Source organism: Mixophyes fleayi, chromosome 6, assembly GCF_038048845.1.
Source record: "Mixophyes fleayi isolate aMixFle1 chromosome 6, aMixFle1.hap1, whole genome shotgun sequence".
Classification (NCBI taxonomy): Eukaryota; Metazoa; Chordata; class Amphibia; order Anura; family Limnodynastidae; genus Mixophyes; species Mixophyes fleayi.
The window spans coordinates 11,461,931-11,481,357 of NC_134407.1; the positions used below are offsets into that span (position 1 = coordinate 11,461,931).

At 39.5% G+C, this 19,427-nt stretch overlaps 1 long non-coding RNA gene across 1 annotated transcript; it reads right to left on the bottom strand.

Annotated features, from left to right (window-relative positions):
* Nucleotides 1–11,064: 11,064 nt before the first annotated feature.
* Nucleotides 11,065–15,474, bottom strand: LOC142160794 (uncharacterized). Its single transcript, XR_012693308.1, has 4 exons — nt 15,404–15,474; nt 13,891–13,993; nt 12,223–12,261; nt 11,065–11,380 (listed from the first exon to the last, which is right to left on the bottom strand). It is a non-coding gene; the product is annotated as an uncharacterized LOC142160794 (long non-coding RNA).
* Nucleotides 15,475–19,427: the final 3,953 nt, after the last annotated feature.

A 19,427-nucleotide genomic window follows, 5' to 3' on the forward strand; every position in this document is an offset into this window, starting at 1 on the left:
TGCAGCACAGTGGCCTAGTGGTTAGCACATCTGCCTCACAGCACTGGGGTCATGAGTTCAATTCCCGACCATGGCCTTATCTGTGTGGAGTTTGTATGTTCTCCCTGTGTTTGTGTGGGTTTCCTCCGGGTGCTCCGGTTTCCTCCCACACTCCAAAAACATACTGGTAGGTTAATTGGCTGCAATCAAAAATTGACCCTAGTCTCCCTCTCTGTCTGTCTTTGTGTGAGTGTGTGTATATATTAGGGAATTTAGACTGTAAGCTCCAATGGGGCAGGGACTGATGTGAATGAGTTCTCTGTACAGCGCTGCGGAATTAGTGGCGCTATATAAATAAATGATGATGATGATGATGATGATTGATGCAGGTAATAGACTTTTATTGTATGTGCACCAATACTCATGGGACAAATGCAAGTATTACTCAGGCTTGGTCTGCCCCCTGGTGGATATATTTATTATTTTATCTATATATTAATAGCATAAGTACAACTTTTATGAGTGACTTATTTCTATGATGCCCTTGTCTGAGTAGAGCACATCATTAACCAAATTAAAGGTCTTGTTCTGTAGATTTGTAGAAAAATATTAGTGTTGTAATTGGTTGCATCATTTTGTAGTTATTGTGCCAAACATCAGTTGCAACAAGGCATTACCATTATCCTCTGGAAAATATGAAAGTTGGCAATGCACCTGTGCACCTGCTGGTTGTTCTGGAAACTGTGACAGTTAGTGAACTCTCCCTGTGCACCTGCTGGGTGACCTGGAACACGTGACCTGCTAGGTGGTCTGGAAATTGTGACAGTTATTTGAAGCCACATAGATCGGCGCATCTTGCGGGAACCATGCCCAGCAATCTAACTTCAATGGAAGAACTTATACATATATTGTAGTGTATAAATAAATGATTTAATTCTTTAATATAGTGATTGATAATGTAGTTATTTATTCATTATGTTTCATTAATAAAATTTCTACATGTAATGTAGTGCATAAAAAAGTTAGTGAATTCTGTTAATAAAGTAATTTAGTCATTACATTTCACTTTAATTTAAGAAGGTTACTGCAGGGTTTTATTATTATTAATAATAATAATAATAATAATAATAATAATAATTTGTAAGGCTCAGCAGTTCTGGACAGAGGGGAAAACAGAGAAAACATAAGAGAGGAACATACAAACAAGCATAAAATCAAAGACTCATCTTTCTAGTCCTGACCCTCCCCCTTTCTAGTCCAGACTCCTCCCCCTTCTAGTCTTGACTCCTGTTGGCTTTAAGCCCTACTGCACTGTGACTGTTAATACATTATCAGTGTGCAATACTTGTACCTCTTAGCAGTAATTACACAAGAAAATATGGTTATTACAATTTCCTCAGTTTACTCAGTTCATATCAAAAAACTTTAGTATGAATGTTTGTGATTTTTTTTATCATACTTATAAGTTCAGGTTTATGAATCACGAATGGGTTCTGGTTCTGACACTGGAGTCATTGGACTCTAAGGAGTTTGAGCTCTGGACAAAATTATGGAAGAATGTGTTTTCCTTACAGTAACTTGTTGAAGGTAGGTGAGATTAGTACTTACACGTGGAAAGTACTTACTGTAGATGCACAATTTTTTTTACAATACATGAGCAAATTGTATATTACTTTTTTGATTGGACAGATCAGGCTTTCATTTGGTATCATAGTTATTCTTCCCATGGATACCTTCACAACATTAATTCAATCCACAATATATACCCATTATTTTATTCTGTGAATTCTATAACATTTACAGAAACACTAACTATATGTACTTTATTGAAAGTTTCATCGTCTTATGGGTCATAATAAAATATTTGTGTGTATAACATCTGGTATTTGTGCCAATTGCTAACATGAGAACATAGGAGTGTCTCCACTTTTCTTTTACAGATGGGATTAGAGATACAAGATAAAATAAACTTAACCAGGATAAAAACTCCTATAAGAGAGAAGTTATCCAACGACCAAATTAGAAACAATACCCAGGAAATCAAAACTACCCTCATCGTCTCAAGCACAATTTGGAAACAAACCTTCAAACCATTAGTTCTACCCTCACAGACATTTGCAACCTCTTCTCAAACTTAATAGTCCTGCACCATACTTCCCACCTTCCTACACCAATGTACCAAATGTTCACTCCTTCCTCATTATCCCAAATGTTCAATACAATCCGCCAGCCTAATTTACCGATGCCAGACCCTCTGTCCCATCATGCTCCATTTTACCCCCTTTATAGTCCCCACTTTTCCCCTGGTGCCCCTAGCCAAACCAAAACCAACAATCTGTCTCCAAAACATCTCAGCCTCCAACCCCTCCTGAAACATCTCAGCTTCCAGACCCTCCCGATACATTTCAGCTTCCAGCTCCTCCTGAGACATCCCAGCCTCCAGCCCCTCCTGAGACATCCCAGCCGCCAGCCCCTCTTGCCCACTCTCCTGCCACATCAAAGCCTCCAGCCCCTCCTGCCTGCTCTCCTGCCACATCTTAGCCTCCAGCCCCTCCTGCCTACCCTCTTTCCACATCTCAGCCTCCAGCCCCTCCTGCCTACCCTCTTGCCACATCTCAGCCTCAAGCCCCTCCTGCCTACCCTCCTGCCACATCCCAGCGTCCAGCCCCTCCTGCCTGCTCTTCTGCCACATTTAAGCCTCCAGCCCCTCTTGCCACATCTCAGTCTCCAGCCCCTCCTGCCTGCCCTCTCACCACATCTCAACCTCCAGCTCCTCCGGCCTACCCTACTGCATACCCTCCGGACTACCCTCCAGCACACATTCCAGCCCCTTCAGCACAACCTCAGTCACAACCTGTTGATCCTATGACCTCTACTTCTCCCGAGCCTTCCACATCACGGGTGACCAGAAGCCAGGTGAAAAACCCACACAACCACATTTGAAAGTGAAAAAAAAGTGATGGGACTTATTTTTTTTATTACATTTGATGTGTGGTATTTAATGTTTTTCTTTTGTTTAAAAAAATAATACACTTATTGGAATTATTAACAAAACCAAGGGCTAGATTTACTAAGCTGCGGGTTTGAAAAAGTGGGGATGTTGCCTATAGCAACCAATCAGAATCCAGCTGTCATTTTGTAGAAGGTACTAAATAAATGAAAACTAGAATCTGATTGGTTGCTATAGGCAACATCCCCACTTTTTCAAACCCGCAGGTTAGTAAATCTAGCCCCAAGTCTCTATTTTTCATCTAACAGACTTAAAATAGTGACATTTACAACAGATTGTTACAATTACATTCCTTAAAAATCAGTACACAGAGCAAACATACCTGACAAAAAACAATGGAAGGGGGGGCAAAAAGAGAACATAAAAATCTGTCTCCTGAAAAAAAGGAAACTCAAATAGGCTAATCTGTTTGAAGGGGGAAGGGGATAAGAAAAAAAAAATATTTATTTTTGGGGAGTTACAACAGACACACACACAAGCATCTTACAAAAAAAAGTTTCATTAAAAAAGTAGATAAGAGATACACAGGCAAGTCACAAAGGAAAACACAAAATAAAGTTAAAAGAAAACGCAATGAAGCATGTGAAAAACCACACGGCAGGTACATAACATTTTAAACTAGAGAAGCATTGTAAATGTGGCTCATAAGAGATTCCATACCATTTAGACATTATAAAAAAACCTTGCATAAGACAGATAAAGCATACCTCGCAAGAGAAAAAAAAGCAGGTACATTAATTCATTTGCTAATATATATATATATATATATAATATAAATGTCTAGTGGCGTGTGTTAGTCTGTCTGTGTGTGTGTGGGAAAAATAAAACCAAGCTGCAGCGCCACCTGCTGGGCGGAGTTATACACTGACCTACTAAATTCTTAGTGTGTGTGGAAAAAAAAATTCAGAAAGGGCTGAAATTTGGTATACTAAGATGTTTTTAATTTGTTAGTTTAATTTGTTAATTGTTAAAAGTGTTTATAAAGATTTAAAAAAAAAAAAATATATATATATTTCTTGAAGGAGAAGTGACAGTTGGGAGTGGTTGGTGGTTGCCGGGGGTGACAGAGTGAGAGGAGTGTGATACTCAGGACCGCTGAGAGAGATCCCTGTGTCTGGATAGACATCTGGATAGATGTGGCGATGAAAATGAAGAATGAAGTGATGGAGAAGAATGATGAGGTGGTGACATGTGGACAAAACCACGTTAAAAAAGGGCGCTTACGTCGGGAAGTAACGCTCTTCCCCTGAGGAGGCCTGGGCTATGGCCCAAATGCATGACAAGAACCTTTTTAACACCTTAAGTAGCTTGATTTGACTAGAATGCATGAGTATCATGCACGGGTTAACTTGTGTATATATATATATATATATATATATATATATATATATATATATATATAATCTATCACAACAACCACTTTAAACTCCCAACAATTGTTAATGCACATCAGTAAATGTTGTATAATGGTGTGTAATGAGAGAAGTGTATGCAGGTGTATGGTCAGCTGTGGGATCAGGGGACGAGAGTCACAGGGCTGTGTTTTTCAGCCCTGCCAATGTTGCCTTGGACTTAGATATGACCCTGAGCTGGTGCAAATGTTACATGTGGTATTACTTAAATTTCTACGTTCAGCACAGTACAGTATGAATCAGACGTATCCTGGGGTAAAAGCCTAATTTGAGTATTTCCTAGTGGTGTCCGCCCATCGCATGCCCCTTTATACTCCCAAAGTGGTAGGGTATCATAAGTAGTCCTTACGTTCCTTTTCGCAAGTGCTTTGCTTACTTGTGCGTTAACGCACAAAATCTGCAGATATGTACCCTAATAAATCAGGCCCATTGTTACGAAGTTGATATTTTCCGACTTGTCGCTACAGAAGATCAAGTTTTCAAATTTATTGTCATGATGGTAAGGACAGCAGTTTATTCAGCATATAATAACACCTGTAGCCATTCTGTCTCTCTCTAGACATGCATCTTCTGTCTACTCACTCGCCAACTAACTGGTTTTGGTCGCTCCGCCCACAACAAACAAGCAGTCTTTTATTTTCCTCCCAAGCACTAATTAACCAGTAAAGAAAATACCAAATTAATTACACTCATTTGGTGCACCTGTGTGTCTGTGTGCTGTATGAAAGCATGAGTGGGAATTTAATCCAGTCTGCAGCCTGTACCTGCAGGAGAGGTGTGGAAAATAACCCTCTTTATCACAATACATTAAATATAGCACAGTACCACCCACTGTGAGAGTCATCATTATTGCTTCCAGTGATGAAGGATCACATTTTAGAACTGAATCAAATCATTATAAAATACCCATTTCTACTTTCACAGGTATACATAGATGTTTATTATATAGTGTTTTAAAATAAGTGTTTTTATTTCTAAGGCTCAGCTCCACTCTACAACAAGACCTAAGAATTTCTTTGTATGCACTGCTCTGTTTATAAATAACATGTAATACTAATGTTATGGCAATAAGTTTTACCAAATGGAAATGGTTGCAGCAAACATTTTAATAGACAGTCCCTTTTAAATAATATGAAATTAATAATAATTATCCTTACACATATAACTGTACGAAGACATTACATGTAATGAATTGAAATGTTGAACTTACTCTACTGCTGTTCATAGCAGTGATTTAAAATGAGTGTCTGTATTTTAGGTCATCAGAGCTTTTTTATATGTTATGTCACCTCTGGGGGTTATTCCCAATCCTTCTGTAGATAAGATGCACAATTGCATTGGAGCGCCTCTGAGAGTATTTAATTAAACTCAAGATTTATCAAGATTTGACTTTGAAAAATAAATATTTCACTTCACTGCAGAATCAATTCTAGGGAAATGCAGTGCACTGTATTTAACATGCTGTACATAGGATAAATGTGTTGCAATCTATAGTAAACTCCTTTCAACAGTCCTGTATATTGTGTGACAATCTTGATTGTTCATGGCCAAAAAGGGTGTGGTTAGTGGATCAAAGACATGGCCAATGAAAATTGTTGGTGGTGTGGTTGCTCCCACAAGGGGTGTGGTCAATGTTAGCAGCTTTTAATGACTCCTTAGTTAGTGCATTTTATAGAAAAGACTGTTTTTCCATCTTTTTAAAACATTATCTCAAAAGGGAGAACGGAAAAATAGATCCACTCCTAAAAAGTAATAGCAAAGAAATACAAATGAATAAACACCAAGATTATAGTCTTAGTCCTAGTTTTAACAAACAGTACAGACAAATAGGAATAAGAAATATCCGCAAAAATTAGATGACATTATTAACAGACCTGAATTTAGCTACATAAATTTGGGAAAAGGTTAAATTTGTATACATGAAAGCTGACAATCTTAAAGATATATATCACGTCACAAGACGGGTCCTTTGCATTCTTCATGGTCTGCGTGGTTTGACTCTGTCCACCATGGAGTGGTGGAATATAACGAGGTGAAGGTGTTCACCAGAGAACCCCACAAGGATGATTGGCCATAGGTGCTTCCACCCAACATGTCGCTGTTCTCTGGGCGGGCCCAAATGAGATCTGGTTGGAGACAGAATTAGACGTTAGAGAATTGCAGGTACAGGATGATGGATTTTCCAGGTTTAGCTGAGATGCAGAAATACTGGATATCAGGTGCAGTTAGAGACTGCGGGTACAGGATACCAAGCTGTCCAGGTTAAAAAGCAGGAGTACTGGATAACAGGTACAGTAGGATAACTGCAGTTATAGGGTGTCAGGATAACCAGGTTTAGCTAGGAAGCTGGAGATGCTGTATACCAAGCACAATAGGATAATTGCAGCAACAGGTTTTCAGGATTGCCAGGTTTAGCAGCGTAACTTGAGATGCCAGATACCAGGCACAATAGGGTAAATGCAGATACATGTTGTCAGGATAATCAGGTTTAGCTGGAAAGCTGGAGACGCTGGATACTAAGCACAGTAGGATAACTGCAGGGAGTCAAATAATCCACAACTGAGTAGGCTGCTGGACAAGCAGATCTGGCACCATTGCAAAGGCACAGGTGTGTTATATAGCTGGGAGAGTAGAAGGATTAATCAGCCTATGGGTGAAAGAATAAACAGATAAAAGACTGGAAGGTGCCCGCCATTGGTCAAGATGTGGCGTCTCAGCACCAGAGGAAGTGACAGGGGCACAGAGGTAAGTGAACCCGACCACAGCAAGCAATCCTGAGGGTCAGACACGTGACAATATATAAGCCTCATAATTGGCACATGCAGTCACTTCTTCATAGGATAGAGCTGGCAAGCTTGTTGGGAAACCCTCATGGTCAGTAGGCTTTCAGTGTTGCTCCTGCCTTGTTTGCAGCAACTCAATAGATGTATTTTGCAGAACAAAGAGAAAAATAGCAACAATATAGTATAATTTAACCATAAAATGCAATATTATATAAAAATGCACATGCATGGATACAGAAGTAAATGGGCTTATTTGGAATTATTGACATAGAGTTCCAGAACTCCGATACTAATTAGTTACATGCGTAGTTCAGATTAAGACATCATATTAACATATCCGGCTACGTTATATAAAGCGCAAATTAAGGACTAAAAAGATCTAGGTCTAAAGTTCCCCTGAGGAAAGGTTTTCCAGTTTAGGCATGTTTACTTTATAAAAGAGGCATCCAAAAGGGGATATGATTACATTGTACAAATACATTAAGGGCAATATAGAGAACTTTCATGGAAAATTTTTACCCCAAGGACTGCACACAGGACAATTTTAGAGGAGAGGAAGTTTCACAACCCGCAAAGGAAAGGGTTCTTTATAGTAAGAGCAGTCAAGATATGGAATTCACTACCAGGGAACTTTGTGATGGCAGATTCAATTGATATGTTCAAGAAAGGGTTAGACAAATTTTTAGTAGAAAAAGGTATCCAGGGTTATGACCGTTAATTAAAATGAAGGATAGAAGTGGATCCAGGGAGAAATAGGACTGTAGTCATTTCAAATATAAGAGATCCAAAATAGGTTGAACTTGATGGACTGGTGTCTTTTTTCAACCTCATCAACTATGTCACTATGTTGCTATGAACTCCTTGAATAGGATGAAATGTATAATGCCCATCTAAGGACAATTGGATAGAATTGGATTACATCGTCACTTGTGAGAGTCACTCCCTGAAAAGCTTGTAGTTCTGGGATTCCACGCTGATTATTCCAGATAAGCCTATTTACTTCTTTTTAAATGTATGTGCATTTATTACATGCTGTTATCTACTGTAAAGTTCTCCAGTGGACTTTGAAGTATCAAACGCCCTAGCATTCTTCTACTGAACCGATGTCTTGAATGTTAGGTGCATGATCTGAATGCATTGAAGTTGGATTTCCTGCATGGCTTCAAATGCCTTACCTATATGCTAACCTGTAATCGAAATAAAGTAAACACATTTTTTTCATCATACCTTTGTGTCTGTTGTTGTTCCTTCTCCCTTTTAATTTGGGGCTCAAATAGAGGTGGTTCCCAATTGAATGTATTGCATACCTGATAACTGCACCCAAAAAAGATTTTGAGACCCTGCTTTGGTTCCAGGCCGACAAGATGTGCACCTCCGTTTTAAACAAATCCTTATCCGATGTTTAAAGACACAATTTCAGATGAAGTACTTTGCTGCAATTTGACATATTTGTTACATTGGGACAGTCGTTTGTCTTTATTTCTGGTTCAAAAAAACAATGGAAAGCTATTTTTTACAGTGCTGTTCATGGTGTTTCTTTTTTAACAAACTGTAAAAATGTTTGTTTTGTTTTGCAGCTTTAAGACCCCCAAAATATTCATAAATATGTAGAATTCAGAACATTTCTAGACACCAGTATGATTTTCATCAAAAAAGAAAGAAAGGTTCACTTGTTCTGATACTTATTTCCTTGTGTCTGTTTTGTTTGTTATAATTAAATCTTATGAGCTGCTGTAGCTAGAACCTTAATTTCTCTTTTAGGAAGTGTAGTTTCATTACACAACTGTTAATGAATCACCTGAGATCTTATTTATAGATTAATCTCTAGTGTTGAATCCTCCTGTGTGATGTGGAAGATAGATATTGCTGCTAATAATAATAATTAAATTAAATATTAAAAAATATTTTATTTAATTGTTAAAGGATAATAATGTGTCTTAACAATATTATTTTGGAACCTTCAGAGTAAGAAGCAGAAATGAATAAAGTTGCAACAGGACAAGCGAAGTTCGAAGTTCCGGTGATACAATCTTTGAGTTTAAGCCTTTGCTTCTGCATTCCACGTGTAGCCCTCTGATCACTAGCAGTGTAGGTGCATCCCCTTGGCACCTTCTTCTATATAAGTTCACTTAATTTAACCGGACAGCTAAATTGTAAGCTAAACTATAATTTATTATACAATTACAGTTTGCTGTATCAACATAACATAACATAAGACCCTTGAATGTAAAAGACTAGGTGACTGTAAATAGAAATTAAGTGTGTGTTTCTCACTTTTAGATATTGATAGTACCTACACATGTTATAAAAACAGTCACCATGTACCCACACTATCATCATTAACATGGAGCAAAAGTGAAAAGTTTATTTGGGGTAGGAGTTTGGACTTTGATGGACTCTGATGTGAAGATTAAACTTCTTCACCTCTTATGTTTTTGCCGCCTCCTTGCACATTGAGGCCCACTTTTTGTTTAGTTTGTGGAGGTGTGCACCTTAAGGTGCTGGGAGGACAACTGAGATGCAGCGGAAGGAGGATGCCAAAATCAAAACGAAGGTGCTTTGTGTTGTGTTTTGTAAATGACCTCGGATGCATTGAAATGAATTCAGACGCCTTATAAAATTGTAGGAATTTTTTTTGAGGGGTATGAAATTTTGGTGTTATATGTGCTACTTTATAAGGGTTTTATGTGCTGATTTATAGGGGTTTTATATGCTGTTTTATAGGGGTTTTAAATTCTACTTTATAAGGGTTTTATGTGCTGTTAATCCCCATCCCATTTTTAACTGTTTTCCATGTACACTTTCTAATGGATAGGATATAGAATTTACTTGTCCTGTCATCTTCAAGGGGGGCGACTGAAGAGAGTCCTTCATCTATGGCCGACCTCTGTTCAAGTGTGATGACATTGGCAAGACGACGTGATTAGGAGGCCTGCCAGAGACTGAGAGCTCATTATGGATGGCTTTCTGAAAATGGCAGGAGCTTCTGGACAGGTAAGTGATTTATCTAGACTGAAGGCCTGATTCATTAAGGAATACAAAGTGAACTCAATGTGCGTTTCTTTAAAATGGCCGAAAAATATAAGCAGACACGCCCGTATTCAACAAGAAGAGGATCTCAAGTAACCGTTTCTAGTTGAATAAAGGTCTGAGAATGCTCTGTCTATATGGCACTTGTTGTATACAGAAAGACACAACATACTGCAAGATACAATCATTGCATATGTGTATAAAAAGTCCCATGAGACCGCACAGATAAAATATAAAATTATAAAATACACCTGTTCATGAAAAACCATTCCAACTTTTTTTTGCATTTTTTTTTTACATGAAATAATAAATGTTATGTTATTAAGGCCTATATTATGCACTTGCTTTTGATTACAAACACATGTTCTGGCATGCAAACATTAGCGTCATCACTATCACTTGGCACTTACACCTGCCCAGTAGCTGGTACAAATGATACTGCTGAAAATCACGTACCTGAGAGATGCCCAGAGCTGGAATCCAATGTTGCTACGTGTGCTTGACCTTGGCTCGTGCTTACTCTACATTGACTATGTGCATAGTCCCCTTCCACCCCCGTTTCACCCATGAAATCGTAGGTTGTCAAATGTATAGTTTGCGCTTCAACGTGAATAGGATCCACTTGCGTTCACTGGCTTATAGCCAGTTTCTGATGTGCAGAGCAACTTTATGCAAAATACGGCACGTATCGGCATTTACATTTCTTAATGAATCAGGGCCTAAGTCTTTATTGTCTTAGGCATTACCCATTATGGTCAATCGCAAATGAATAAACCGCCATTTTTTATATTTTCAACTTTTCAACAAGTTTTCAAACTTTTTTCAATCAAAAGCAAATCTTTACAATGGATGAAATTGAAATGTTTTAATTAAACATATAAGACACTGGGAACATGCTAGTGTTAACTGTGACCTCTGCTCACAACATTGCATAGTACATATGCATAAAGCCGACAAACCACACATATCTAAATACAGCTTTCTCCACTAGAGTCACAGGATTAATGCACAGGTCCTGGGTCATTGTCACAATGTCTCACGGAATGTTCACAGTACTCCGGATATTTGTTGCGGAATGTTAACATTCTACTTGTGTTTTATAGGGCTACAAGCAAATAAGCGGAAAACAACATCGGCTACAGGGATCGTCTTCTAGACACCGTTATCTGGGAGAAGCACAATTAAATAACCTAGTGTGAATGTAAGAAATATGAATGACAGAGGGAAAATATGTAAACCCCATATATCATGCTTTTATATAGTAATCTCATACTACCCATGGTAACCTGCATGGTTTAAAAATACAATTTTATACTTAAAAAATCTCCTATCCGTTGTGCTAATATGGACAAACTATAGTTGTATATCATTATATAATAATGATTTTACCTTATAACAATATAACAATGTTTCTCTCCACTTCCAAAAATCTATTACTACTAAGCCCCACCTTCCATTTACCATTACTTTTATGTTACACCTCCCAATTACCACAACTGTGATGCCCCACCTCCCATATACCATAACTGCAATGACTCACCTCCAAATTACTATTAATAATATAGCCCACCACCAAATTAGCATTATATTATGCCCCATCTCTCATTTATCAGAACTACTATGCCTCACATGCCATTACTATAACTAACATGCCCCATCCTCAATTACCATAACTACTAAGCCCCACCTCCCAAATACCATAACTAAAATGGCCCACCCCCACTTACCATAACTAATATGACCCACCCCCAATTAGCATAATTACTAAGTCACACCTCCAATTACCATAACTACTTTGCCCCACCTCCAAACTCCCATAACTTCTATGCCCTACCTATCAATCACTATCACCACTATGCCCCATCTACCAATTACCGTTACTACTATTCCCCTGTTTCAAATTACCATCACTGCAGCCTCCCTACCTTATGCACTGTCCTATCTCTACACTTTTCCCTTATGTACAATAATTAAATCTTCTTCTGTGTCTGCAGGAAATAATTATTACCTTAGGGACATGGGCTGTAGGTGATTGCCGCATTTTCCTCTGTGGTAAAATAAATATAAAAACAAACTGTAGGATGTATGACACAGCAAATATATATATATATATAATGCAAAATTGATCCAGCTTCAGCTCAGGAACCCTAACAGTGCAAGGGAAATAATTACAGCACCTGTGGATCTGTTACAATGTGTCAGTCAGTAATGAATACACCTGTACAAGGAGATCTGGAAGATATGCACTGTTAGGGGTCCTGAGGACCAGTTTTAGGAAACACTAATTAGATGATGTTATCATAAATATCATTGTACCATTGTTCCATGTCTCTTAATAGCCCAACACTAATGCACTTCACTTAACAGTCTCTGCCCAATTGTAGTATATTCAGTAGTGAGAGCATTCTAAGCATAGATATCGTATATATATTTTCTATTACAGTTGTTTTTGTATGTTTGGGTAACATTAGAGAAATTATTTGAATATAAGTGAAGCGTGATAATCACAACTTCTGTAATTTACGCTTTTAAATATATGATATATTTCTGCACATTTTAATGCAAAATTACTATTTATTTGCAGAATATAACTAACAAGTTAACCCGTGCATGATACTCATGCATTCTAGTCAAATCAAGCTACTAAAGGTGTTAAAAAGGTTCTTGTCATGCATTTGGGCCATAGCCCAGGCCTCAACCACCAACCACTCCCCACTGTCACCCCCAGCAACCACCAACCACTCCCCACTGTCACCCCCGGCAACCACCAACCACTCCCAACTGTCACTTCTCCTTCAAGAAATATATATATATATATATATATATATATATATATTTTTAAATCTTTATAAACTCTTTTAACAATTAACAAATTAAATTAACAAATTAAAAACATCTTAGTATACCAAATTTCAGCCCTTTCTGAATTTTTTTTCCACACACACTAAGAATTTAGTAGGTCAGTGTATAACTCTGCCCAGCAGGTGGCGCTGCAGCTCGGTTTTATTTTTTCCACACACACACAGACAGACAGACTAACACACGCCACTAGACATTTATATATTAGATTGGGAAAAAAAACAGTGAATGTGGCATGTGGAGAGGATTGATGACCCTTTTAGTCCGTACATGTTAATTCCTCCTTTGGCAGAAATAACAGCTTGCAAACATTTCTTGTAGCCAGTTAAGGGGCAGATATACTATAACCGCTAAAAAGGAAAAGTGGAGGTGTTGCCCATAGCAACCGATCGGACTCTAGTTATCATTTACCATGATGTACTAGAGAAATGATAGCTAGAATCTGATTGGTTGCTATGGGCAACACCTCCACTTTTCCTTTTTAAAAGGTTTGATAAATCGCAAGTGGTCGCTTCATCAGTCCAAAGCACAAAGAACTGGTGTGAGTCATTTATCACTTTCTGTTTCCTTGTGGGTCAATGTCAGATAATTACCTATGTCTGGCTTTCTATATTTGTACATTGTTTTCCCCCCACTTTTATCATAGTACACAAGCAGCCTGTGTACACCAAGTTCACTTGCTTATACTCTACTAGTATTCAAATCTGAGTGTAGCTTAATCTTTAGCAGTATCGGATAGTCATTGTCTACAGTTATCATGTTAATAACCAAATTAGATCATTCTAATAATAAAACTGAATGTTGACCCATTTCTTACCTGGCTCATAAAAGTCATATATTTTGACATTTGCTGGTTGCAGATCACTGACCACAATTTGTTGCTGTATATCAATGTAGTAATCCTGTGATTCTTGGCCAAGCTGAAGGATAAGAGAGAAAATGGGTGATAACAATTGGACTATTATGATAGATGCCAACACTTTATAATAGTTACCAGGGGCACTTGGCTGCTGCATCTAAGCGGTTCATGTACAATTACTGCCTCGGCAGACTTTTGGCACGACAATCCCTATTGTGCTATGATTCATCAATTTGATTATAACATACTTCTTTTCCATTTAAATACTCCTCCTTAGTAAGTTTCAGCTTATAATTAGATGTGGATGTAACCACAGATGTGCCTTTTAGGAGGTGTATAATTTGCAGATCCTGGAGGACTGGTGCAGGGACACTGGTGCAGGGACACTGGTGCAGGGATACTTGTGCAGGGACACTGGTGCAGGGATACTGGTGCAGGAATACTGGTGCAGGGACACTGGTGCAGGGATACTGGTGCAGGGACACTGGTGCAGGGATACTGGTGCAGGGACACTGGTGCAGGGACACTGGTGCAGGCTCAGCAGAGCTCTTTTGTGTAAATAATATAAAGGGTGTCCTAATATAATTGTGAGGCTCTGAAGCAAAGGTCCAATGCTTCCCAGCAGGTCGGGATATGTGAGGCAGATAGACTCAAGATAGACATGAGTTAAACAGACATGAGATACTGACAGATGACAAGGGAAAGTCAAAACAGATACACGTAAAACTAAAGAGACAGTAAAATAAATATTGTGGCTAAGATTTTGAATGGGAGAAAGGGGGACTGTTCCGCTAACATGAGGCTATATAATATGCCCAAGCAATATATGTCTGTTCCTGCGTCCACCTACCTTTCAGTTGTGTCTATTCTATCAGCTGGTGGTTAGCTTCTCGCTGCTAGTGAGCCAAGGTTCCCTCCATTACACAGTTTTCCCAGCAGCCTCTAGGTCTATATAAAGCTCTTCCATAAACACTCACAGGTTCATTGTGGCCTGACCCTCGTCCAACCGCTAGATCTTTTAGCTTCTCTGTTTTGTCCTCAACATTCTATTCTGTGGCTCTTGGAAAACATGGAGCCTGGTCCATGATCTTTGTTTTCCACCACCCCTCCCTTTCCTTTGTTTACTTTGGCACCTGACATAATGTTCTTCAACTACATTTCTTCCTCCCTACTCACCCAATAAAATTCCTCTTAATGCTACTCACTACCATGGTGAGAACAATGAGCCTCTAAGAAGACTCACCAGTGAGTCCCATACATAGTTCGAGAATCACTGTTTTAGGAATTATACTGTCTTGTGTTAATCTATTTGCCCCATATTAGACCTTTATTCTATAAATAATACATATCTGGATAGAGCCACCTGTCCTCATCATCAGAGAATCCTTGAGTGCTACATGTTGAGTTATAAATGCCATTTTGGAGCAAGCTTTGCTTCAACACCATAACATAAACTTATGTGCGTACTGACCTCCTCTAGGTAAATAATGACAGAATCGATCTGGACTGTTACTTTCTTGACGAGAGGCAATTGCAGAAGCTGCAGAGAAACAATGAAACATATGAAACAATGACTCAAGTCTGAGGCAAGATATATAGACAACATTGTTAAGGAAAAAGAATTTGACCCCCATAACGAATTTATATTTTTTGAGACCCTAGCATGCTTTTTCCATGGCTGTTACGAGTCGCGGTTCCCCGACCGCCCGCAGTGACTCACTTCCTGTGTCCTCGAACGTCCCGGTCGTCATGGTGACGGCCGGGACGCCACTTCCGCCCCACACGTCCCGGTTGCCTGGGCAACAACCGGGACGCTCTGCTTCGCCTGCCGCAGTGCCCGGCCAGCTGTCCTACAGCCGGGCGCATGCGCGCATAAGGAAAAGGCTGAAAAGGTAACTTTATTATTGTTTTGACCCTTTGAGGGTCTCTCTTGTGGCACTGAAGTTATATGCTTGTAATTGCTGTGTATTCTGGGCATTATTGCTGGTCGGCATTGCATACTGTGATTAGGTTACTGGGAGGAGTCCCGCTGCTCACGGCTCCTATTAGTTCCTCTCGCTACTTAAGGCAGTGAGGACCGAGCCTCACTGCCAGTTATAGCTCCCAGTGTAGCTAGGCTCCTATTCCTTGTTTCCCTGCTCCTGTGCTGTATTCTAGTTTGGATTTCCCGTGTATGACCCCTGGCTTGTTTCTGGACCTTGCTGTATTGCCCGTGACCCCTGACCTCGGCTTGTTATCTGGTATCGCTGTCTGCTGCCGGCCCTTGACCCTTGCTCGGATTTCACTCTGCTGTGTACTACTTCACGCTACCCCTGGGTTCTCCCCAGTCAGTGCACATTTCCCGACCCTCCGTTCGTCTGCAGCCAAGTCTGTCCCCACCACTAGGGGCTCCAGCGAACACCAGACTTTCGGAGCAGACTCCGGGTTTTGTCGTGCTGACTGGAGGGGTTCCTAACAATGGCTTGGATTTTGATTTTTGTTTTGTTTTTTATTTTAATTGTGCTAGTTTTTTTTTTATGGTGCTATTTTAAAGACCTGGTTTGCTTCACACATTCTTGAGTTCTTGAATTCATTCCCTGTACACACCCCTACCATAAATTCTGGGAGACATTTTCATGGACCACTTGTTTTATTTTCTTATTTATTCCTTTCATTTTGATAGCTAGTTTTTGCAAATTAGTAAATGTCTACTGTAAGTTTCATATATGGTGCTGCAGAATTTTTGTGGAGCCTTATCAGTAAAAGATAATATTAATAATGATAATAATAATAATAATAATAATAATAATAATAATAATAATTATGCTCACCCATAAGTAAAAACTGGATGGGGGGAAAAACATAATGGAAAAATTGGTTTTCATGTGCACAACCGAAATGCTTTTGCTTTCTCCATATTCAATTGACTGACTTTTTATTTTGCTGGAGCAGACATTAGGCCTTCTGCTTGACTCAATTCATTTATTGAATTGGCATATGTTACTCTTTCACACTTGCAGTTAATTGTTCTCACCTGAATATTCAGGGTAGATTCAGGAGCAGTGGGATTCAAGCACAAGCAGCCCCCATACAAGAAGAATTGGATTGAATCAGTTCCTGACAATATATCTTATTTTACAACTGTGGCTGATTGCCTATCTCTGTTGCACTGAATGAATCACAGCAAACAGGAGGGAATGTGACTTGAGTAAATATATTGGGCTGCAGACTAATACATGAGAGTAAGGGCACTTGAGCCTCAATTTAATTCACTTAACGTCAATGTGATTTTCCTCATGGATTTCAATACAATGTGCCTTTATTATTTCTGGCTCCCATCTCTCGTGCTATCCACAAAGTTATATATAAACCACAAAAGTCTGAATTCACTGGATTGCATAGCCCCCTTTTAATGCATAGGCCCCATATCCAAGCCTTATTTTCTGGGGGTGTTCTGTCAAATTGATTCATGCTGTGGTCATTGTTGTGTGTACTTGTGCATAGCGACCCAAACACTGTGAGCTGGTAGTCTAGGTAAACAGAAGAGATAAGCACCAAAATGCCAAAGAACCTCCCAGTAAGAAAATAAAATGGTGCCCTTTTCTCTCTGTTATAACTAGAGATGGGTGAATTGATTTTGCCGATTCTGAAATTAAACTGATTTGGAAATTAATTCAAGCTGTGACTCTCCCATTTCACCACATCCAAAAGTGCTCTATTGAATTCAGATTGGTGACTGTGGAGGCCATTGGATCACATTCAACTTATTGTCATGTTCGTGGAACCAGTGGGAGATGACGTGTGTTTTTTGGCATGAAGAGTTATCCTGCTGGATATAGCCTGTAGAAGATGAGTAGTCTGTGGCAATAAAAGGATGCACTTGGTGAGCAACAATATTCAGGTAGCCTGTGGCATTCAATCAATTCCCAATAGGTACTAAAAGACCTAGGCCTAGATTTACTAAGCTGCGGGTTTGAAAAAGTGTGGATGTTGCCTATAGCAACCAATCAGATTCTAGCTTTCATATATTTAGTACCTTCTACAAAATGACAGCTAGAATCTGATTGGTTGCTATAGGCAACATCCCCACTTTTTCAAACCCGCAGCTTAGTAAATCTAGGCCCTAATGTGCCAAGAAGGCATTCCTCACACCATTACACCACCTCAACCAGCCAGCATTGTTGACACAAAGCACAATGGATCCATGGATTCATGTTGTTTATACCAAATTCTGACCCTCCCATCTGCATGTCGTAGCAGAAATTGAGATTTGTCAGCCCAGGCAATGTTTTTCCCAATGTTCATATGTCAGTGTGCCCACTGTAGCATCAGTTTCATATTCTTAACTGAGAGGAGTGGACCGGATGTGGTCTATTGCTGCTCTTGCCCATCCATTTCAAAGATTGACATGCTGTGCATCCAGATGCTCTCCTGCATACCACTTTTGTAACTCATGGTTATGAGAGTTACTATTGCCTTCCTGTCAACTTTAACCAGTCTGGCCATTCTCCTCGCACCTCTCTCATTAACAAAGTATTTTGATACACAGAGCTGCTCACTGGATGATTTTCGTTTTGTGCACTATTCTCTGTAAACTCTATAGACTGTTGTGCATGAAAATCCCAGGAGAGCAGCAGTTTCTGAGAAATACTAACCATACTCTGGAACCAACAATCATTCCATAATCTAAGTCACTTAGATCACATTTCTTCCCCATTCTCCTCCCCCCCCAAAAAAAAATATAGAGAAAGAGAGAGCATTTTGGCGATGCTGTACTGTACAGCAGCCGCGGCGCTGTCAAAGAAGGGCCCGCGGCAGTTCTGTATTGTAGTACAGCGTGGACTCTTCTTAGACAGCGCCGCGGCTGCTGTACAGTACACTACTGCTGGTAGGGGCAGTGTTTAGCTCCCGTTCGTCTGCAGAGGGGAGGGGTTTCTGGAGAACCAGAAACCCCCCCTGCATGCGCCCCTGATTCTGGTGTTTGTTCTGTACAACAACTAAACCTTTTGACTGTAACTGCATATTTTTATACTTTGAGTTTGTTGCTACATGATTATTTATTTGCAATAACAGGCCGGTGCACAGGTGTACCTAATAAAGTAGCCACTGAGTGTCTACTGCAGGCCTGGTCAACCAGTGGCTCTGCTGTGAAACTACAAGTTTTGCCAGTAAATAGCTAGCTAACAGCTGGCAGGGCATGCTGGAACTTGTAGTTTCACAACACCTGGAGAGCCACAGGTTGGCCAGGCCTGGTATAATATATAAAATTATTGTATTTGCAAATCCTGTAGTTATCTATGGAAAAACCTTAAACAGGTAAAAAAAATTGATAAAGAATTGACAATGCCTAAATTAAGCTACTTCCCCCCCCCCCCCCCCCCCCCCCAGATTTTTCAGCAGCCAATGAACCTATCAGTATGATTTCGGAGTGAAGGAGGAAACTGGGGAGCAGACCCACAGAAACTCTGGGAGAACATATAAACTCCATACAGATGACCCCAGCGCTATAGGGCAAA